This window comes from Pinus tabuliformis, chromosome Q (assembly GCF_031772625.1).
Source record: "Pinus tabuliformis cultivar Carrire ecotype Pingquan chromosome Q, CPIR1, whole genome shotgun sequence".
In the NCBI taxonomy this organism is placed as follows: domain Eukaryota; kingdom Viridiplantae; phylum Streptophyta; class Pinopsida; order Pinales; family Pinaceae; genus Pinus; species Pinus tabuliformis.
The window spans coordinates 305,383,410-305,407,283 of NC_142296.1; the positions used below are offsets into that span (position 1 = coordinate 305,383,410).

The 23,874-nt window shown below is 38.3% G+C and overlaps 1 pseudogene; it reads left to right on the forward strand.

Annotated features, from left to right (window-relative positions):
- The first annotated feature begins 3,906 nt into the window (after positions 1–3,906).
- On the forward strand, positions 3,907–6,168 carry LOC149219420 (RNA-dependent RNA polymerase 1 pseudogene; annotated as a pseudogene).
- Positions 6,169–23,874: the final 17,706 nt, after the last annotated feature.

Genomic DNA, 23,874 nt, shown 5'->3' on the forward strand with positions numbered 1-23,874 from the left:
TTTATTATTTATTATTTTATTATTAAGGGGAGGGATATTACAAAGATAACTTATTATACTCTACGAAGACATCATGATGAAGAAGGCATCCAGCAAAAGCATCATTTGATGTTGAAGCAATATCAGGATGAAGTCATGATGGGCTACTAGGTTGAAGCATGTAAACAAGAAAGTACAACGAAGCATCCATGAGAAGAGTAATCCGAAGCATGGACAGATGACAAAGGAGTAGCCAAATGACAAGAAAACTTGATGTATGACAAGAATGTAGTGCCCACTCTAGTTTCCTGACCCTAATACGATATTATCTTAGACACTCTATTCTTCGAGGACCTCAGATTGAGGATCTGGACCCATGACACTATTATTAGCGATTGAGATATTCATGGTTGTGATGTTTAAGCATGCTTTCCAATGATATTATGGTAGCATGAATGGTTATGTATCTTATCTATCAGTATTCTGATGATTGCAATATTGAATAGTTAAGTTGGTCTCTATTTGAAATTATGATGAGGGTAGTAAAGAATATTTATGCGCTCTACTAAAAACATAATGAGGATAAATTTTATGGATAGGTACATTTCTACGATGTTACGATGTTGATAGCTTAATGAATATGTATGTTTTCATTGATGATTATTGATGATAGCCATGAGGGATGTGTCCCCTATGTTACCTACTTCCTCTAGTTCAAACTTACAATGGACAATGATGTGAATGACCAGGAATTGTTAATGATGCTATTATGATAATTGACTAACATTGAAAAACCTTGTTATTGATGATTATTGAGTATGACAGGAAACCATCAGAGGCACTCGCATATGACATGTCGATGACACCTAGTTTGAAGAAAATTTATATTACTTTATCTGTGAAAGTCTAAGTCGATCTTGGAATCTGCCATATATGTTTAACTATATTCTGATGATATATTAATGGTTGCAGGCACAAATTAGTTGCTTGACCGAATGACTCACATATGGGTGATGGGGTTGTACAAGTGGATGGAATGTACATGGGAGGGGTGAGACAGAGTCCCTGATCTCACCCACTAGCACTCCCGCCGTGACTTGGGCTGGAAGGGTTGAAACACCTTCGCCTTGAAGATCACGATGCCATGAGGGCAGGTTCCAAAGTTGGTTCGCTCATGAGGACTTTACCGGGGGCGCGCATCAAGGCAGATTCCTTGATCCCCGACACCATTAGTCTCACTATAGCAGGCAACATAAGAGATTACAGTGGTCTATGACGTTGCACTATACTTTCCCCTCGTAATCACTGGATGCTTGAAGGGAAAGTGGTGTGGCACCCTTGGAACTTCAAGGGAATTTCTTGAAGGGCACGACCAACTTGGCACCCTTGGCATCACAAATAAACTATTAGGTGTGGCACCCTTGGAACTTCTAGCGAAGTTCTTGAAGGGCACAACCAAACTGGCACCCCTGACATCACAAATAAACTATTAGGTGTGGCACCCTTGGAACTTCTAGGGAAGTTCTTGAAGGGCACAACCAAACTGGCACCCTGACATCACAAATAAACTATTAGGTGTGGCACCCTTGGAACTTCTAGGGAAGTTCTTGAAGGGCACAACCAAACTGGCACCCTTGACATCACAAATAAGCTATTAGGTACCCTTGGAACTTCTAGGGAAGTTCTTGAAGGGCACAACCAAACTTGGCATCCTTGGAATCATTAAAAAGAAATAATAATAAATAAATATAAGCAAGGAATGAAAACTAGGTAAATTTACATCAAGGGTAAATGATGATTAGAAACCAATATAATTAAATAAAAAATAAAACTTGGAATAAGGAGGATCATAGGAAGAATTAAAATAGAGTACCTTAAAAACTCTACCCTTCCCATTTTGGAAAATACTAGGAAGATTATGTGGTTTAATTAGGAAAAGGGGAAAGACAAACATAATGGTAAGGATAAAGATTAATCCTAGACTAATTTAAACCTAATTAAGAAAAGGGGGAAGGTGAATTAAAATGAGAATAATAAATTAAATTTAGAGAAATGTAGAGAAGCTCCAAGTGTCAACAACCAACATAAGAATATCCATCTAGGAGATAACCTGAGTTAAATTAGGGAGTAGATTGGGGATAAAATCTTGACTCATTAATTGACTTCAAGTAATGAACAAAAATTAAGGAATAAAAGGAGGGAATAAAGAGACAACTAGGAGAAGAAATAGGAATCTTGTTGAGGTGAGGAAAATATTAGCTTTAAATAAAAACTTAAGTAAATAATTTTGGGAGACCCTTGATGTGAGAATGACACATGGGTGGGTGAATAATCAAGCTATTGAATTATAAAAAAATAAAAATAAAAATAATTAATTATGCATGACATGACAAGTGTCACCTATGAGGACTTCTATAAAAGAAGGGGCAAGCCATGGAAGAGGGGACTTTTTGGGGAACCCTATTGTTGGATGGATGAGATGTTGTGAGAGCAGTGATTATGAAGCTATAGTGAGTTTGGTGAGGTAGAGGATTTAGAGAGGGGACTCTTGAGCCAAGGTGTGCTCTCCTCTACCAGCTAGTGCTTGTCTCCATTGTACAACCCCATTGCAGCTCGGGGGTCTACGGGGAAGAAGAGTACCCAAGGAGTAGGTTGGGAGGTTAACCGGTGAGTCTTCGCATTCGGATCAAGTGCGTCATCATTCACTCGCGGAGGTGACCAGCTACAAGGGAATACCAGCAACAGCAGAGCAAGCGGAGTCTCGCCTTCTGGTGAACGGTACATATGTATTTCATTACTATTGATCTTAGTTAAAGGTATGAAAATGTTATGGTATGTTCCTGAAATGAGTGGTAGGAATGTGTGTGCTAAATAAATTTGAATCTCAATGCGTTTCTTTTTGGTTGTATGTGCTGTAAATAAAAAAAATAAAAAATGTATACAGTCTGGGTATGGTCCTCACACTTGGTATCAGAGCCATGTTGAACCCTTGAGGCCTATGGACCCATGCATGTATCGGCTTCGCTTTAAAAGACCCTTTCGAACAACCCTGTTTTGAAATTTTTAAAATTGCCCTCGCGCGTTGCTTCACGGCAGCTACGATTGCTCTTTAATTTCTTCTTGCGGTTTCTTTTCAAAACACATAAAACAGCATACACAAAATATACATACAGGCATTTAGACAAAAACGCACAGCGCATAGACATGCAAAGGATGAGGTTCATTGGATTCTTATATTGAATCTTCAGAGCCTCTGCTGAATAAATCTGGCTTGACAGAGACGGAAATATCTTCTTCTCAGCAGGAAGACTACCATCCAATCAGATATAACAACGGCCGCAGGTATTTCCGGAACATACCCTTTCTAATCGTATTTGTCATTTTGGTATTGGCGACCTTTGCGTTTGGAATATTTTCAATTGTCCACCGCAACAGAAATTACGGAAATGTTTCCTCTTATGTCTATGATACAAATTCCAGCACTTGTACAAAATCTTCACTCAGTGTTAACATAAGGGATCAAGGATTAGGTTTTGATGGAGCATATGAACATTTGGGTTATCACCCAATTCGTGTAATACAATTGGAATATTACCCAAATCTTGTAGTGCCTGGGAGCAGCAAGCATCTTTTGAAGGACATGGTTTGGACACTTGTAATAACACTGATTCTGAGTATCCCCTTCTTATTTGGTCTTCTCTGGCTCCTTAGGCATTACACAAAACAGATAGTGTATTCCTGTCTCCCCTTCTTTGTTCTCATTCCTGTTTTCATCAATGTCTTCTGGTTCGTGGCTTGCACTATGAGTAAGGATTGCAGGGATGAAATAAGCCTGGCACTGAGGATTTTCATTCTTCTTTTTATTTTTGTACTATGCGGGATAATTGTCTGGATCATTATTATAAACTGGCACCGTATAGAACTCACAATCAGAATCATAGGCACAGCTTCGGAAGGCCTTGCGAGAAACATGAGACTGATGCTGGTTTTGCCTAGCTTAATAGTTGGTCTCTTTGTCTACTATATACCCATCATAGTCTTTTTGGTGTTTGCACGCCTAAATGGCAGGATCATACCTAATCCCAAAGTTGAAGAATCTGGGTATGCGTGTGGAGGAAGCACTGGTGTGGAGTGTTGCTTATGGAAAGAGGACGGATGGGCTCCTTTTTCTTCAGTTGGTCAGTGCTCCGAAGATCTATTACAAGGAGGAATTATGCTCAAGTTTTGATAATAATAATGCTCTTGATTTCTTCAGAGACACAAACGATAACCAGTGGATCCGAACCACGGATTTCACACCTTATTTTAGTGTAGGGCAATCTTCATCAATGTGTTTGGAGTTTCCATATGGAACAAACGTTTCTCAGATCAAAGAAAATTTCACTCACTACAAAGAAATTGAAGAGAGACTTGCCATGAAACCTGGTGCTTCGTTTTCTTCTTCCACTTCTAAACTGGTGCCAATTATAAATCCTCCTGAAGGTATGAAGTTGCCTTTTAATATACTGTTCAAAGTAAATTCACTTGTTCAGCTTGGCATTCTTAATGGGCCAAGCCTTGGTAAGGAATTCTTCAGTTTGCTACAGCCAGTGAAGGGGAGGCCTCTTTCCTACATAGATCGGGCTTTATTAAATCTTAGTAACTTGAGGAACCCTAGTTATGATCCAGTAAAATCACTTATGAAGGAATTCAATAATAAAAGATCAAAAAGGTACCACGATTTAGCAGATTTTTCTCTAGACAGTGGGCTGATGTATGTCCGCCGAGTACAAATAACTCCATCCAAAGTGTATTTCTTTGGACCTGAAGTCAATGTCTCCAACCGTGTCACACGGGAGTATGCAGAGTACATTGACGACTTCCTCCGTGTTACTTTTGTTGATGAAAATTGGAACAGACTTTATTCCACTGATTTATCTCAGGGAACGCTTAATGGTCTTGAATTACGTACAAAAGTATACAAAAGAATCCTCTCAGTTTTGAAGGAAGGCATTATCATAGGGCATAAAAAGTTTGAATTTCTTGCTTTCTCGACGAGTCAGCTACGGGAAAGCTCTGTCTGGATGTTTGCTTCAAATGACAAAGTTACTGCAGACAGTATACGTAAATGGATGGGTAATTTTTTTGGCTATTAGAAATGTTGCAAAATGTGCAGCAAGAATGGGGCAATCTTTTAGCTGTTCAACAGAAACATTGCATGTTTATGACTACGAAGTGCAAAATATTCCAGACATTTATACTTACAGTGATGGCAAACAATATAATTTTTCAGATGGAATTGGGAAGATATCTCTGTCCCTGGCAAAACGGTTGGCTGCTAAGTGTAGATGTGATACCGTACCCTCTGCATATCAAATAAGATATGGTGGTTACAAAGGCGTTGTAGCTGTTGATCCTGCATCCCCATCTAAACTCTCATTGCGGCCAAGCATGAAGAAATATGTCTCACAAAATACTAACCTTGATGTTCTTGCTTGGTCAAAATTCCGACCTTGTTTCCTGAATCGCCAAATTATCACTCTGTTGTCTACTCTCGGAGTTAAGGATCGGAACTTTGAGAAGATGCAGGAAGACACAGTTAAAAACCTGGATAAAGTTTTGACCAACAGAGATATGGCCCTTGAAGTCCTTCAAATAATGACTGTGGGTGAGACTCACAATGTTCTTGTAAGTATGCTTTCTTGTGGCTACTTGCCAAATTCAGAGCCATATCTGTCAATGATACTTCATGCATTTCGAGCATCGAAACTTTTAGAACTAAGACAGAAAACACGCATATTTGTTCCCAAGGGACGATGCTTGATGGGGTGCCTTGATGAAAGTAGAACGCTGAAGTATGGTGAAGTGTTTGTTCAAGTTTCTGAGACTCCAGGAAATAAGCAATTCCATGATACTGGGCTTTCTGCATTTGCACAAAATCCCCTGGACTCTAAAATTAGCATTGTTCAGGGGAAAGTAATTGTGGCCAAAAACCCATGCCTTCACCCAGGTGATGTACGAGTCTTGTCTGCTGTAAACACATCCAAACTTCATCACATGGTTGACTGCGTAGTTTTCCCACAGCAAGGTGAAAGCAAAAGAATGGACAAGGTTGTATGCAAGTGGGGCCTGACACTCTACATCGATTCATTCAATAGTACTGTTCTAATGTGTAAGTTACAAGTGATTCAAATTTCCTGTCTAACCTAGCAAGCTCAATCTATAGATATGTAAGGGTTTTGAATTCCGTGCTGTTTTGTATGCTTGTTTACTTCATTAAAAAAATCATAGCGAACCAAAGTGTTGACATGGCAGAAGCTCAAATATTTATAACATGATATGAGGGAAGGGAATACAAGAGCAGAATATCTGTTATCGCTATAGTGTGGTATTTAAAATACAAAATCTGGAATAAGTTTACCAATGGGTACTGTTCCAAATTTGAAGAAGAGGTAGTACTTTGGATGATTGGATTTTGTTTCTCATGTTAGTTAAAATGTTTGTTTCCAGTGGTATTTCCCTCTTGTCCTTTTCCTGTTTTCCTTGGAATGCTTGTTTTCTGTCGATGTTGTGTCCCATGAAAATATGTCACGAGTTTTTACACTGCTGGACCTATTTTTTTCTTCCTTCTTTCAAAAATTGAATGGGCCAAACTAAAACCTTTCAACTTTCAAGTTATTCTTTTCTTATGGGGAAAGGGACACGTTGATAAGAGTTTATTAGCTTATTGCTCAGTGGGCTTATTTTATATGTTAAATACTTGTCAACGTTATACAGTAACCATTTTGATCATTGCTCACTTCAGGGCATTTGTGCGAATTAACAGGCCTTGAATGAGTGGGCCATCTTGCAGATGACCCACTTACATGAAGCCACAGAGAAGTACTTATTCCAGTTTATTCCAGTGTGAGAGTGCTTTCTAGTCCAGATCAAGCTTCTGATATTACATCTTTCTCTTTGATCTCGGATGCGAGGAGAGCTTTTGTGCATTGGGGTATTCACAACTATCGATGATGACATCAATAGTTGTTCTTCCATCTCTACGTCTTATTTCTACCTCTAAGTGCTGAGTGGTTCTTTTCTCTTTGCTATGGTTTATTCTCTTGCTTTACACCTTCCTACTTTCTACTTCATTTTCATTTGCATTTGTTTATTTTTGGCACTTAGGAGTTGCCTTGGTACTGCTACATTATGATTGTGAATTGTTTGTATGTTTTAGTCCCATTGATCTCTTTTGGTCACTTTATCTCATCTTCTCTCTTTTACTGAAAATCAGAGGTAGTTTTTGTGCAAGTTTTTTTTTTTACTTTTACTTTTCTCACATTATAAGGGGAGAAGATTTAGCACTTGTCTTGCTTTTTAAAAGACTATTCTCATTGCACTATTTTGGTTTCTCGTGAACACTAATAGAATTTCAATTATCTCATCTTCTCTCTTTTACTGAAAATCATAGCTCGTTTTTGTGCAAGGTTTTTGACACTTATTTTTCTCACATTATATGGGGAGGAGATACAGCACTTGTCTTGCTTTTTGAAAGACTGTATGTAGATTAAAACTTCATTTTGCTTTTAGGAAGACCGTAGGTAGAGATGAAGACTTGTCATTTCATTTCAGATATTCTGCTGCAAGAGGAAGCTAGATGGCCTCATTATTGTCTGTGTGTTTTCTTTAGCTTTTATCCCTTTGCAAGAATTGTGAGAACCAGAGTTTGTAAAGCATTTTTATATTTGATGTATATTGATGATTTTATCTAAGTATTGCTTCTGTTCTTATTTCAATGTTGATGTCCGTGGTCTGTGTTGACAAAATCTCCAAGTATTCTCTTTAGCCTTTCCCTCCAATATGATACAATAAACTGTAAAGTTTCTTTTGATTGAAGGTATTACTCTTGTAGTTTCTTTAGCTTTGGTATGTGAGAACTATCTCCTCTTTCCACAATTTTATTAAATGCTAGATATTGATAAATAGAGAACCTATTGACAGATAGCCTGGATTAATCAATCAGAACATGTTTTAGCTGCCATTTAAAAATAGTCTTCTCGATAAATATTGAGTAATGTTTGGAGAAGATTTTGGATGGAACATCATTGGGAGTCTTAGAGGGGATGTTATACTCCCAAACGGGAATACTGGTGCCTCATTAAATAGTGTTTAGAGGTAATTTCGTTAATGGCTTTTAGCTTTGTATTTAAATTTTACAGAGTCATTAATATGTGGTGATACCTGAGTTATATCTAGGCTGAATGTCGGATGCAATGGCCCTGTAAATCAGGTGGAATGTTGTAGATTGAATTTTAAACTTGCTGGACAGATTTTAAATCTTCTATGAGCAGTTGTTGCCCTATAATATTCATCTTCTAGTACATATTTTCTTTTGTGTGATGGGTGCTGTTTTTGAAGTAATAATAAATATATATCAGTTTTCCTGATGATAATGAGCCTTGGAACTAGCTTTTGGAAAATTACAAAGACTCCCATGCAAAAAAAAAATTCCACTTAGAGGTGAACAAAAAACAATGATCAATATTTTTGATCTGCTTTCAGTGACTAATCAAACACAAGAAGTGATGTTACATGGAAAGGCTACGCAAAAGTTATGTTTATGAAATATTTTGTTGGTATGTACTGAGTAGTATGTTTAACTTTATTGAATGAGGATAAATAAAGTGATACATGGTTATGGTTCAAGGTTCCAAATGTGGAATAAATACACCATGAACAAAAGGAAATACTGCAGATTTGGTTGTTCAAGGGATCTTTGTTTAACAATAGAAGCTCCTGATGACACAACCCTGCATTTATGCCAGGTAAACTTACTGATCTGACTGAATTCTCTGACCACCCATTCTATCTGAAGTTCTGTTAAGTAGGTTACATTCCTAATATATTAAATTTCTGATTAGAATATCTTATATATATTGGGTAAGGAATGCAGCTTTATTCTAGTCTGCTCTCTTCTTCTGGCATGCTGTCTCAAAATTTAAACTTCTATTGAGATGCACATTGGTCTAGATATCTCTTTTATCTTTGAGGATTCAATTATGGATGAATTCTGAGTTTTTTAAATGATTGGTGCAAGCCTTGTATTACATATCATTAGATTAAGTAGGATTAAATGAAGATAGGCCCCAGATAGCCTCACTCGCTTACCCTAGCGAAAGGAAGTAGGGTAGCTGGGTTTGAAGGGATGAAGGTTGGGACTACTCATTCATTGCAAGTGATGATTATGTTCTATGTAGTTAGCATCTTTTTATCTCTAGATAGTGTGTACCCTTAGGTATCCACTAGAAAGGAGTGGTATGCACTTATTTTAAAGTGCAAATGGTATTTGTACAACATTGAACTTTCAGAACATGGATCATGAAGGTAAATCAAGTCTCTAAGAAGGGTAGTAGGCATTGTTATGTCCCCCTAGCAAGCAGTGGCATATGTTATTTTCAAAGTACTAATTGTAGTTCCTAACAAAATTGAAGATTTAGAACATGGTAAACAAAGGTGGATTACGTCATAGGTGAAAATATCAAACAATAATTAACACAATTATTATTGACCATTACAAATATTGAAGTCCAAGCTTAAGGTGGGTAGTTCCTCCTATGGAAAAGGCATAGGCATCCCCTATGAATTTGAGTTAATACAAATTTATTTCTATCTCAATTGCATGATTGAAGGAATAAAACTAGAGAGATTTCTCCTAAATTAGTCAATTTGTCATTTGAAGGAAGGTGGGTGTTATTAATTGTTGCTTTAAATAGTTGTGATTTTGATTATGATGATTTTGTTGGAAAAGTTTATGAATAACGCTTCCTGTGACTATTAATTTTAATAATATCTATAATGCATGTTTTGTACATTTATACAAAAAGTGGGTTGCAATGTTCCCCAGATATAGTCCTTCAGTTATAACAGAATTCGTGTTATAGATACCTTGGGAAAATTTTAACCTGCCCACCAGAAGGTTGGCAAGAGTTTCAGGAAGGGTTCCTAAGATTATGTGTCGCCGTCCCTCCTGTATGTTCTAAGGACTTCGGGATGAAGTCCATTGTTAAGAGGGGGTGTATGTAGTGCCCACTCTAGTTTCCTGACCCTAATACGATATTATCTTAGACACTCTATTCTTCGAGGACCTCAGATTGAGGATCTGGACCCATGACACTATTATTAGCGATTGAGATATTCATGGTTGTGATGTTTAAGCATGCTTTCCAATGATATTATGGTAGCATGAATGGTTATGTATCTTATCTATCAGTATTCTGATGATTGCAATATTGAATAGTTAAGTTGGTCTCTATTTGAAATTATGATGAGGGTAGTAAAGAATATTTATGCACTCTACTAAAAACATAATGAGGATAAATTTTATGGATAGGTACATTTCTACGATGTTACGATGTTGATAGCTTAATGAATATGTATGTTTCCATTGATGATTATTGATGATAGCCATGAGGGATGTGTCCCCTATGTTACCTACTTCCTCTAGTTCAAACTTACAATGGACAATGATGTGAATGACCAGGAATTGTTAATGATGCTATTATGATAATTGACTAACATTGAGAAACCTTGTTATTGATGATTATTGAGTATGAAAGGAAACCATCAGAGGCACTCGCATATGACATGTCGATGACACCTGGTTTGATGAAAATTTATATTACTTTATCTGTGAAAGTCTAAGTCGATCTTGGAATCTGCCATATATGTTTAACTATATTCTGATGATATATTAATGGTTGCAGGCACAGATTAGTTGCTTGACCGAATGACTCACATATGGGTGATGGGGTTGTACAAGTGGATGGAATCTACATGGGAGGGGTGAGACAGAGTCCCTGATCTCACCCACTAGCACTCCCACCGTGACTTGGGCTGGAAGGGTTGAAACACCTTCGCCTTGAAGATCACGATGCCATGAGGGCAGGTTCCAAAGTTGGTTCGCTCATGAGGACTTTACCGGGGGGCGCGCATCAAGGCGGATTCCTTGATCCCCGACACCATTAGTCTCACTATAGCAGGCAACATAAGAGATGACAGTGGTCTATGACGTTGCACTATACTTTCCCCTCGTAATCACTGGATGCTTGAAGGGCAAGTGGTGTGGCACCCTTGGAACTTCAAGGGAATTTCTTGAAGGGCACGACCAACTTGGCACCCTTGGCATCACAAATAAACTATTAGGTGTGGCACCCTTGGAACTTCTAGGGAAGTTCTTGAAGGGCACAACCAAACTGGCACCCCTGACATCACAAATAAACTATTAGGTGTGGCACCCTTGGAACTTCTAGGGAAGTTCTTGAAGGGCACAACCAAACTGGCACCCCTGACATCACAAATAAACTATTAGGTGTGGCACCCTTGGAACTTCTAGGGAAGTTCTTGAAGGGCACAACCAAACTGGCACCCTTGACATCACAAATAAGCTATTAGGTGTGGCACCCTTGGAACTTCTAGGGAAGTTCTTGAAGGGCACAACCAAACTTGGCATCCTTGGAATCATTAAAAAGAAATAATAATAAATAAATATAAGCAAGGAATGAAAACTAGGTAAATTTACATCAAGGGTAAATGATGATTAGAAACCAATATAATTAAATCAAAAATAAAACTTGGAATAAGGAGGATCATAGGAAGAATTAAAATAGAGTACCTTAAAAACTCTACCCTTCCCATTTTGGAAAATACTAGGAAGATTATGTGGTTTAATTAGGAAAAGGGGAAAGACAAACATAATGGTAAGGATAAAGATTAATCCTAGACTAATTTAAACCTAATTAAGAAAAGGGGGAAGGTGAATTAAAAGGAGAATAATAAATTAAATTTAGAGAAATGTAGAGAAGCTCCAAGTGTCAACAACCAACATAAGAATATCCATCTAGGAGATAACCTGAGTTAAATTAGGGAGTAGATTGGGGATAAAATCTTGACTCATTAATTGACTTCAAGTAATGAACACAAATTAAGGAATAAAAGGAGGGAATAAAGAGACAACTAGGAGAAGAAATAGGAATCTTGTTGAGGTGAGGAAAATATTAGCTTTAAATAAAAACTTAAGTAAATAATTTTGGGAGACCCTTGATGTGAGAATGACACATGGGTGGGTGAATAATCAAGCTATTGAATTATAAAAAATAAAAATAAAAATAATTAATTATGCATGACATGACAAGTGTCACCTATGAGGACTTCTATAAAAGAAGGGGCAAGCCATGGAAGAGGGGACTTTTTGGGGAACCCTATTGTTGGATGGATGAGATGTTGTGAGAGCAGTGATTACGAAGCTATAGTGAGTTTGGTGAGGTAGTGGATTTAGAGAGGGGACTCTTGAGCCAAGCTGTGCTCTCCTCTACCAGCTAGTGCTTGTCTCCATTGTACAACCCCATTGCAGCTCGGGGGTCCGCGGGGAAGAAGAGTACCCAAGGAGTAGGTTGGGAGGTTAACCGGTGAGTCTTCGCATTCGGATCAAGTGCGTCATCATTCACTCGCGGAGGTGACCAGCTACAAGGGAATACTAGCAACAGCAGAGCAAGCGGAGTCTCGCCTTCTGGTGAACGGTACATATGTATTTCATTACTATTGATCTTAGTTAAAGGTATGAAAATGTTATGGTATGTTCCTGAAATAAGTGGTAGGAATGTGTGTGCTAAATAAATTTGAATCTCAATGCGTTTCTTTTTGGTTGTATGTGCTGTAAATAAAATAAAATAAAATAAAATAAAAAAATGTATACAGTCTGGGTATGGTCCTCACAAAGAAATCCACTTTCCACGAAGGAAGAAAAGACATGACAAACCAGGAAGGAAAATGATCGATGGATGGTGCCCTACCTAGAAGAAGTTCGAACAAAGACTTCATGACATCAAAGAAAGGAAGGAGATCAAGCAGTTGAAGGACCCACGAAGGAGAAGTTGATGATAAATGAAAGAGTCCCTAATTAAGAGGGAGCTCTGACAGGTTCCTAATCAAGCGGGAGTTTGATCACCCCTTATTACAAAGGAGTGACAATTGTATTTTTCATTTCATGTGTCATGCACTAGACCAGGACTAACAGATGTAAGTCTAGATGAAGGCCATGAATGGAAATGTAGACACAGCATAGACACAACATTCTTTTCTTCACTTGGGAAGAAAGAATGGGAGGATTGGGTAATCATCTGGCATTCGATACTCTTTGAGGATGTGTAGGGAATCCAAGACAAGAGTAGGCAAGAGGATTGATGTTCTTTGAGGGTTGGGAACCCAAGACAAGAATAGTCCTAGAAGATCATACTTAATGAACACTCGAGTGGGTATGTACCTTGAGAGACAATGACTAAGGTGTCTATAAGTCATTGGTCTCGCCAACATTATGCTTTGATCTATTGAGAGATAAAGGTGTTAGTCAAGGCCTTGTTGTGGAAACAATGTTGGTTATTATGATGTTATAACAAATCGATTGCAAATCTGGTTTCTCTTATGCGAATTCTTCAAGATTGATAATATCCAAGCACCTTGTAATGTTGTATGAATAGAGTGTTGAAGGAAATGTAACTAGGTTTGGTCTTCAAAAATGTACTTTTGGTATTTGTATTTATTCAAGAAAATAAATATTATTTTTATAATATATGTCAATGATTTTATTGCTCATTGAAATAGGTCTAGCACAAGTTAAAGTGTTATAGCTGAGTCAAATAGTCAAAAAAAAATGTTTAAGACCTTAAGGGCATGTTGCATCATGTATATGTTTGTATAGAAGTCAAAGAATACTCCTCCAAGCAAATTCAAGTCTCCTCCAAAGAAAAGGCACCATCAAAGAGTCTCCTCCAAGTATGTGACACCACCAAATAAGCCACCTGAAGTAAGCATTACAAGTTGGCCTGCAAACAATCTTCAAGTCAGCCTTCTAGTCGGCCTAAAAGGAGGGACAATCCTCTATATATAGAGGATGTCCACTCCATTACAACATCAACCAAGCAGCTCTGAAATCTGCGAAGAAAAGAGGCTAGAGAAAGGGTAACAAAGGATTAAGAATAGGTCTCCTAGTTCAGTGAAGGAAGGAGGAGAAAAGCCTAAGTGAAGAGGAATGTTTCTAAGGCTAGAAACAGTCACACGTGAACAAAGGGTGGTCAAGTCCGCGGGTATGACAGCAGGGAAAAGGAATCCATAAACTAGTGTTGTTTGGGTTTGAAACTAGGCCTACAAGGCCTCCCAAGTCAAACGAAGAAGCCTATCTCTCTAGAGAAGGAAAAAGGCCCTAATTCTCTAGGGTACCTCTAACATGTGTGAGAATTAGGGCTGCAGTGTTGTCACACTAAGTCTACGACTATATATCAAGAAGGAACTCGGATTATCAAGAGAGAAAGGAGTATTCTTAAGTGAAGGATATCACTAAGTAAAAAAAGATAAAATATATCTTCTAGAAGATCTACTAATAGTGGAAGGAAGAACGAAGTGTCGGAGGAAGGACGAATTGTCGGGGAACGAAGTGCCAGAAGGAGGTGACAAAGTGTTGGGAAAAACATAGTACAGAGAAAAGGAAGGACTTGACTTGTGCTTGTAGGATCTTCTAGTCAAGGGTCTAGGGTTTAGCATTGGTCAAGAAAGAAGTTTCAATAAGAGAAAAACTTACCGAAGGGTTTTCCTCTCAAGAGAAGAGAGGTTTTGGCCCTGGCAGAGAGCCAACATCTTTTGTTCTTGTTTTTATGTTTTTGGTAGCAGTTTGATGAAGTACACACACATGCATTAATAAGAAGAAGAAGAAGATTAAGCTAACAAGAAAAAGTAAAAATACTCCACAAATTGTTATCAAGTCAAGAAGAACCACACTACACCTAATTGCCCTTGGTTCTTCAACACTTAGACTACTATTCCTTTGCTTGTAGCTTTATATCTTGTTTTAAATGTTTTAGTTTTTATAGGTTTTTGACATATTTTGGAAAAAACATATTTTTGTATTGTTTTTATAACTTTGTAGGTATCCCTCAAGCTTTGGAGGGAACCCCCAACAACTCCCAAAGATAAGTATTTCATGTCTTCCCAGTTTTGGGTTCATGTACTCATTTAGTTTTGATTATATTAAATACTAATCACCTTTCTCCCTCTATTGTCTTGATTAGGGAAAACATCTGCAAGAAGGAGGATCTCTCAAAAAAAGGTTAGTCAAGAAACAAAGGTATGCTCTAAATACAGTGAAATAAATGATCATTCAGTCGATGATCTATTACTAACTTTGATATGACTAGTTGTATTGAATCTTAGTGATTCTTGCTTTGGGTGATTCATCACTCGATAAATCTACCTACCCCACTCATATTCTTGACTGCTTATGTAGAACCCTAGACAGGTTCTGGAAAACCCTAACTGAATGGTATGCTAATGTGAATGTCTGAAACCCTAAGCTAATTAGGGATATTGTGAAATGATGTTTGAAGTTTTTATTGATGATGTCATGTTTGGGATTTTGGTATGATCGAGAAAACCTAACTTGTTAGGGTTGAATAATAAGGTCTAAAATCTTGAACTTTTGAAGTTTTGCTTATGTTGGGTTTGCTATGTTTCTACATTGGAACCCTGGCTCATTAGGGTTTGGTGGAATGTGTGAGCAAGACCCTTATATTGTCTTAGAAATGTTTTCCTTGGTATGGGTGTGTTTGTCTAATCAAACCCTAGTGTAATCAAGATGGTTGTGTGTCTAACTCTTATTGATCATTGTGAAGTTTGGTTTGACTAACACATGATATGAAATGTCTTTGCATGATAACAAAATCTAGGCAAGTATAGATATGTCCTTTTGGTTGAAATCCTAGCTAGGTCTAGGTCAAATGAGTTAATGTTGTTGGACATATGATATGCTTATGAATGATATGTAAGAACTCCTAGATATGTGTGTTAACCTAATCACTGATGGTCATAAGTCTAGGGATTTAATGGAAGTCCTTGTTTGAGATTCTAGGATGATGATATTTGGAAATCTATGGTTTTGTAGCTAAACCCTAATGAAGTTAATTGTCTAGTATGTGTGATATAACAATCTGAAATCTATTTAAATGATTGTTGGAAAATGAAAATCTAGGGTTTTGCAGTTAAATCCTAGTAGTGACATTGTCTAATGTGTGTAATATAACAATCTGAGATCTATGTATTTAATGATTGTTGAGATTGTGAAAATAGAATTCTAGGGTTTTGGAGTTGAACCTTAGTCAAAGTAAAATCTCTGAAATATGATGATTTGAGATTTGTGTAAGATTGTTGAAATTGTGAAATTGGAATTCTAGGGTTTTGGAGTTAAACCTTAGTCAAAGTAGAAATCTCTAATATATGATGACTATATGATAATTTGAGATTTGTGAAAAATTGTTGAAATTTGAATTTTTGGTTGAGATTGACGATTGATCAGAAATCTAGGTTTTGTACCTAACCCTAGTGGTAGCTGATCATGTTTGTGACTGATTGATGGTTGATTGAAAATCTAGGGGTTGGAACTAACCCTAGTGTAAGTTGGCCAGGTTAATGACTACGCTGTGATTGAATTTGATTGATTCTTTTGTATGAAATCTAGGATTTGTATGAATCCCTAGTCAGAAGTCTAACATATGTATTTTGAAAGGTTGTTAGATGCTTTATAGATATATATTTGTGTGAGTTACTTCTAGGGTTTTCTATACATTGAAAGAAAGTATGTCATACCTTTGGAAGAAACATTGAAACCCTAGATGGAATGAGAAGTGTTCTGAAGTAATCTAGGGTATGTGACAAAAGTCCTTGAAGAGTACATGTCTCTTGGTTGTAATTGAGTTTGAGTATCTTATATGTATAAATTTGAAATTCTTCCGTAATTTTGATATGGCTAACATCATGCTTCTGTAGATTTGGTTGTACTTTCTATTTAAGTTGTGCAGGTACACAATTTTCAACTTGGTGAAGATGTTGATTGATGTGATAAGAATGATGGGGATGATGATAACTCTGACAAAATGGTTGGAAGCCACGAAAGATTCTCTGATGTTGAAAAGAAGAAGTTGAACTCCTGAAGGAAGCATGAATCGAAGATATCTCCCTAATATTAAGAGGGAGTTCGGATGAAGAGGTGTTTACTGGTTGAGAGGGAGAGCATAGCTTGGTTTTAATTAAAAAATTGGATTTCGGAGGATATGTTGTTGCATGGGATGTAGGATGGAAAAGTGTATGATTGAGGAATCTCCTGTCAAAGATTCAGTTGATATTCCTACTATGAAAAGTTGAGAAGCAACATCAAGTTGTTTGAAAGACCCCGGAAGTTTGTATTTGATTATGTACATGTCAAAGTATATTATTGATTGGGGTTATGTTTATACAGATAAATCTCTCGAAGGTTTTGATAGCACACGGGTTACCAATCAAGTTGATTGGGAGAGATTGGTCATTCTTGATATGCTGGATCAAGGGTTGTTGAGGCTTTGTGAGTGAAGCATTGCCTGCGAAGACATCTAGCTAACACTTTGTGTTGATGCCTAAGTCCCTAAGTTAGAAAGATGGTCTTGGTTATTCAGCTCTGTTTTGGATACACACCTGGATTTTTGGGTTGATGGTTAGCAAGCCTGAGGGTACCTAAAGGGGCTAAAAGCTTGAGTCCATCTTAATCCCACCTAGATAGATTGCCTTGGTTAGGAATCTAGTCCATGGCATTGCAGTGCCTAAACTGTGAGTGATTGTTTGGATAGATTTCCCTGGTCAAGAATTTAGTCCATGGCATTTTGGTGCCTAAAGTTCTTCATGGTTCATATAGTTTGAGATCTTCCATTGTATTTGTACATTACGAATACCTCCCTAGTTAAGAGAGAGTGTTGGAAAATGTAACTATGTTCAATCTTCAATGATGTACTTGAGTCATTATGTAATGTACTTGTCAAAAGAATAAAGAAAATTATTATTATTATTATTGTGACTTATTAAAACATGGGTTTTATGCTTGGGTCACCTTGTTTTAGGTCAAAGTCCCCATTGAGGACTTCTAGGATTTATTCTGAGGCTATAGAGTTATTGTACATTTAAAGGACACTTATTGGGCTTTTGAATCATGTAAAAAGGTTAAGTATCGAGTCAAATATGAATTATGTAACCTCCACACCACGTCGGCTTAGAAGAAGATCAAGTCGACCTAATGACCTTATTTGACCCCACAAGAAGACTATAAAAGTAAGCTCATCGAATTCATTTGGAGCATCATTCTCACACAAGTTCGAATTCTCTTGTAGATGGGAAGAAGTGCTAAAATCTCTTGTTGTTGGGAAGAAGTGTGAAGTTCTCTTGTAGCTGGGAAAAGGTGCGAAGTATGTTGTCATGAAGCCGAAGTGAATGCAAGTTTGGGGAATTCTAAGGAGACAAGGAAAATCGAAATTTTGGTGTCTCTCTCTCTCTCTATTTTGTGTCCGAGATTGGGAGATTGAAGTCTTCCAAGTTTCAATGTTGTCGGAAGTTGTCTGTTGCCATAAGTTGTTGCATAGTCAAAGTTGTCGGGAAGAGGTCGAAATTCTGGGAGGCTGACTTGGTGTGGAGGGAAGGTTTGGTCTTGCTCTAGGGTGAATTGTCTCAAAGAATACTATTGAAAAGAAGAATTATCTTGACTGGGTTTTCCCCTTGAGGTGGGTTTTTCCCTGGCATGTGCCTACATCTGGTGTCTATTTTTTTGTGTTGTTGCTTTTGGTAATTGCTTGATGAACTAAAGAAAGAAGATATAAAGAATTGTAATAATAAGAAACATCACAAGTAATTATCAAGATCAAGAAAATCTTTACTTCCTTTTTTATTTTCTAACATTGGTCACATTGTAGGTGAAGGGCTCACTACAATGTTGAAGTTGCAGATTGGTCTCCGGTATGAGGACAGGTTGGAAGGGTTGTCCAGCTATAGTCCTTGGAAGGAAAGGATCAAGTTGGTATTGCAGGTCAACAGAATCTGGGAGTTTACCGAGAAAGAGATCAAGAAGCCAACTGACCCTAAGGAGATGGAAGTGTACGAGGAATTGGATACGAGGGAAAGGTTGATCATCTTATATTGTGTGCGTTAGCTTTGCTATGCAAATGGATCAAAAATAGATTCAAAAATGCTCTCAAAGGCTGCAAATATGCTTATAATCATGCCCAAAATCCATGTTTGTTGTTCAAATCATCAAAACATGACAAAAAGTTGCCCACCGATCAAAGAAGTTGCAAGAGAAAAACCCTTTGGAGGGCAGAATTACACTATCGGGAGGAGAAAATACCCAAAAAACCATATAAAATTCAAAAGCGCAGGCTTATGAATCCGCATCAATCTCAGCCGTCGGATCTGGCCGATCAATGGTCCAGATCGCGTCGGCATATCGCAGATCAGGGGATGGCAGTGGCAGCGACATAATGGAACGCCGATGGGCCGGACCCGACGGCAGTATTAACCCCTTTTGATAAATACGCGGGTCCGCAACAATATCGCTATCGGCAATGGAAGGGGGTGGGGCTTTAATCATATGCATGCCTCCGACCCGATGGGTCGGACCCGACGACCACAGAACACTCCATTTCATATTTTTTCAGGTCCGTGCCCATCGCGTTTTCAATGTATTTTGTGTATTTTCTTTAAAGGGAAGCCTGGGGCAAGCGCCGATTGCAATGGGGTTCGGGCCCGAAAGGGTTCTAAAGGCCAAATATATATATATATATATATATATATATATATATATATTTCAAATCCGCCAAAGTCATTTTTGGTGGTTTTGCGGCCTTTTTGCATGTATTTGTCAAATGTTAAAAAACAAAGGAGGGCCTGTTTAAACGTGCATTGCAGGCCAAGGCGGACCCGACAGTGAATAAAACTATTCCTGAAACCTTTAAAAAGTCAACATGGAAGCAGTGATACGCGGGAATGAATAGTTTGGGCAGTGTTACTCTGTTTAAAAGCCAGAGCAGTCATATTAGAGCCGTTCAATGATTCAACAGCAGCATTTAATCAGCAGTATGGCCGAGGAGGAGATAGGACGCCACAGATCCAGACAGAGCATTCAATGGTTATGGGTTTCACCCATACCTCATTCCACTTGCCCAAGGAGGACCGCAGAGAGCCAGAGAGAGTCAAATCTATTTAAAACTCAGACAGATTTATATCAGAGGCCCATTTCTGAATATGAATATGGTTGGTGGCCATTTATGGGGCTCCTCCACGCATGGTTTGACAGAGATGTTTTGTATTGTAACACTATATATACTCAGAGCAAAAATGTAATCGGATTTGATGAGTGTTTGATGAATGAAAGCTTTGTTGTTGCCTTTAACTTCTGGAGACTGTAAATACTATGAGGCCTGCAGCTTCTGGTCTTGATTTTCAACTAATACAAGCTTCTTTTGCTGTCACCAACTCACTTTCCACTTATTTTTCTTGTTCTAGACTGTGCCTGCTTGCATTTATTTGATGTGTTGTGAATGTTTGATATCAGAGGGGTTGTCATCCCACCTCTGCATTATAATTTAGTGGCTCATTGAAATTGCTTGCAGATTGTTGTTGTTTAATATCAGGGAGCTGTCATCCTGTCTGTATATTAAACAATAGTTCTACAGATCTTCTGACTGGTTGCAGCTGGCCATCACAGGGTCCTGTGCATCTGCTGGTGCAATTAGTTTTCTCCATCATCACCTTTACCTTAAACTGTGAGTAGTTGGTGGTTGAAAGCCTTGTAGTTTGGGGGTCTTCACCCATGTCTGGGGATAGTCATAGTAGGAGTGGTTATCTGGCTTAAATGTGCATCGTACCTTCATTTATCCATCATCTTATCCAACATAATTGTTGAATTTTTAATGTTCCTGAGCATCACTGATTTACAACATAGGTGAGTTTCTTGGGGTGATAACATTAATTGGCGCCATTGTCGGGGAGAAGAGAATCGAAGCTCAGCTTCCCTAGGAGACGACACAGCTTCAAGCTTTGATGACAGACAAGGTTTGAACACATTCTTTGGTTGTAATCATCTGTCTGGCGACTCCACTGGAGGAAGGCCATCCTTTGGCGACTCCACTTTGAAGTTCTGGCTCAGTTTGTGAGGCATACTAGAAGAAATCCGCAGAAGTCTCCAGCTGTTCCAGTGCCTGACCCTGAGAAGATTGTTAACCCGAAGAAAACATCACAGAAAGGAGCATCAGGATCAGGTAAGCCCAAGAAATCTTATTTGTCTCTGCATGAGAAGTTTTTAGTTGAGGATACACAGTTTGAAGATTTAGAGCCTAGTATTGCTAATGAAGAAATACCTGCAGAGATTCATAAAGCTCCTTGTCCATTTAGTTCCCCTTTGAATCTCAGTCCAAAGAAAGCTTCCCATACTGTCCAAAACATCCCAATATCTCTGCCATCCATTACATTATTTCCTACTGCTCCATCTGCTAGTGTTCTTCCACATATTCCAAACATGGCAGGACAGCAAGCACCTACTAGGATTGAGAGGATTGTTGCTGCTAGATATGGACCTTTGGTATTGCCTGTACCTCTAAATCCTATGCCTGTGGGAGAATATCAAAAATATATGCCTAAGTTTATTGGAACAGAGGGAGTGACAGCAGAAGAACATCTTGAAGCCTTTTACAGTTATGCTGATAATTTAGATATTAGTGAGAATGATGTATGGATGAGATTTTTTGTCCAAAGCCTTGATGGTGAGGCTAGGAAGTGGTTCAGAGAATTACCCCAAAGATCCATAATAGATATTGAAGCATTAGATGATGCATTTTTGAAGCAATGGGGAGATAAGAAGGACCTGTTGTATTATCATACAGAGTTTGGAAACTTGAAAAGAGAAAAGGGTGAGTCTTTGCCTGATTTCAATAAAAGATTTAATAGAATGTATAGTAAAATTCCAGCTGAGGTAAAGCCTACCCCCACTGCTGCCAAACTCACATATGCCAATGCTTTTGACTCTGATTTCAGCTTATTGTTGAGAGAAAGAAGATGTGCTACTCTAGGTGATATGCAAGAGGCAGCCCTGGAGGTGGAATCCAATATTATGGCAGCAGAGAAGTTAAAGAGTCAAGCTGATAGAAGAAGGCCGAGAGGTGAGGCTTCTTCTTCCCCTGCATCAACTTCAGAGCCTAAATTAGAGAAAATGACTAAAATGATCAAGTCATTGGCTGCTGAAATTTCTAAGTTAAAGGTTGAGCAGACTTCAGGCAAAACAAGGCAGCAAAACACATTTGCTCCAAGAAATCCAAACCCATTTAGAAAAGCAAATGAGCAGCTACAAATTATGCAAAGGGGTGAAGAAGCAAAAGAAGATCATAAAGTAAAAGCTCCCTTTCAGAATGCAGTCATGGAGGGGGAAAAATTCGAAGAAGATGAGGATGAAATTCACTGCTTGGAGGATAAAGGCAGCGCTGCATTTTTAACATTGGCCGAATATGAAGAGTCATTGCTGCAAGAGCAAAATAGTAAGAGGTGGGATAGTGGTGCTGTTCTGCAATCTGGTGAGCAGCAGCAAAGATATAATCTAAGATCCAATGCAAAGAATGTCAAAGAAAATGTTGCACAAGAAGCAGCTGCTCAAACAATGCCACAGAATAGCAGGCAAAGAAGACCAGCAGCTGATCCTATCACCCTCAAAGCTCCAGTTCAAGAGGTAAAAACTGCTGATAAAGTATTCTCTTCTTTTAGTTTTGAGTCAAAAATTCAAAAATTGAAAATATCCATGCCTCTGGCTAAGTTGGTGAAGAGTGAATTATTTAGAAAACCCATCCTTGAGGCCCTTGAACTAGAGCCTAAACAAACCTCCATTGACTCTGTCAATTTGCAAGATGACAAGCCTGCTATTGTGCTTAGTCCCATGATTGAACCTGCTGATAATAGTTCTCCATCTTTCTATGTTTCATTAACTATCCATGATAAAATCCTCCACAATTTCCTGCTAGACACGGGCCGGCCACAATCTAATGCCTAAAACTGTCATGGAAGAGTTAGGCCTTGATATCACTAGACCTTATCATGATTTGTTCTCTTTTGATTCAAGGAAGGTAAAATGCCTTGGATTAATTAAGGATCTGGCCATTACCTTAACCCAGCTGCCCATGAAAAGTATGATGATGGATATAGTGGTGGCTGATGTTCCTCCTAAGTTTGGTATGTTGTTGTCTAGAGGGTGGATTAAGAGGCTAGGAGGGACATTGCAGAATGATTTATCTTATGCAACTGTTCCAGTGTTTGGAGGAGAAAGCAGGAGGTTATATAGAGAAGCACAGCTGGCATACATCATTAGTGATGAGAAGAATCCTACAAACCATCCCATATATGCAGTGGACACTGATTTTGGAGCTTGCATTCTCCAAATAGAAGAATCTCAGAAGGCTGCATTGCAGGTCAAGAAACCAACAGCTCAGGCTGAGCATGATACAGGTGGTCAGATCTGGGAGATGTTCTTTGATGGAGCATGTACCAAGGAGACTGCAGGAGCAGGGGTGGTGCTAGTATCTCCACAACAAGAAACAGTTCAATTGTCTCTAAAGCTGGTTTTTCAGGTGACAAACAACATAGCAGAATATGAAGCACTGTTGTTGGGCCTTCATGAAGCCAAATATAGAGGAATAAAAAATCTGAAGGTGTTTGGAGATGCTGATCTGATAATTCAGCAAGTAAATAAAACATTCCAAGCAAAGAATCCGAGGCTGAGAGCTTATAGAGATGAGGTATGGAGAGTCAAAGAGTTCTTTGATTTTTTCTGCATTTCATATATTCCTAGAGCCCAAAATCAGCTTGTCGATTCCCTTGCTGTCTCTGCTAGTTTGTTCATCCCTCCATCGCCTCCCAAACTAGTTTATGAGGTACAAATGAAGTATAGACCCTCTGTGCCTGATAATGTCCACCATTGGAAGGTTTTTGATGATGATGATGAGTTAAATAGGTTCCTTCAAGTCATTGATGAGTTCTCTGAAATGCAAATTGACCAAAATA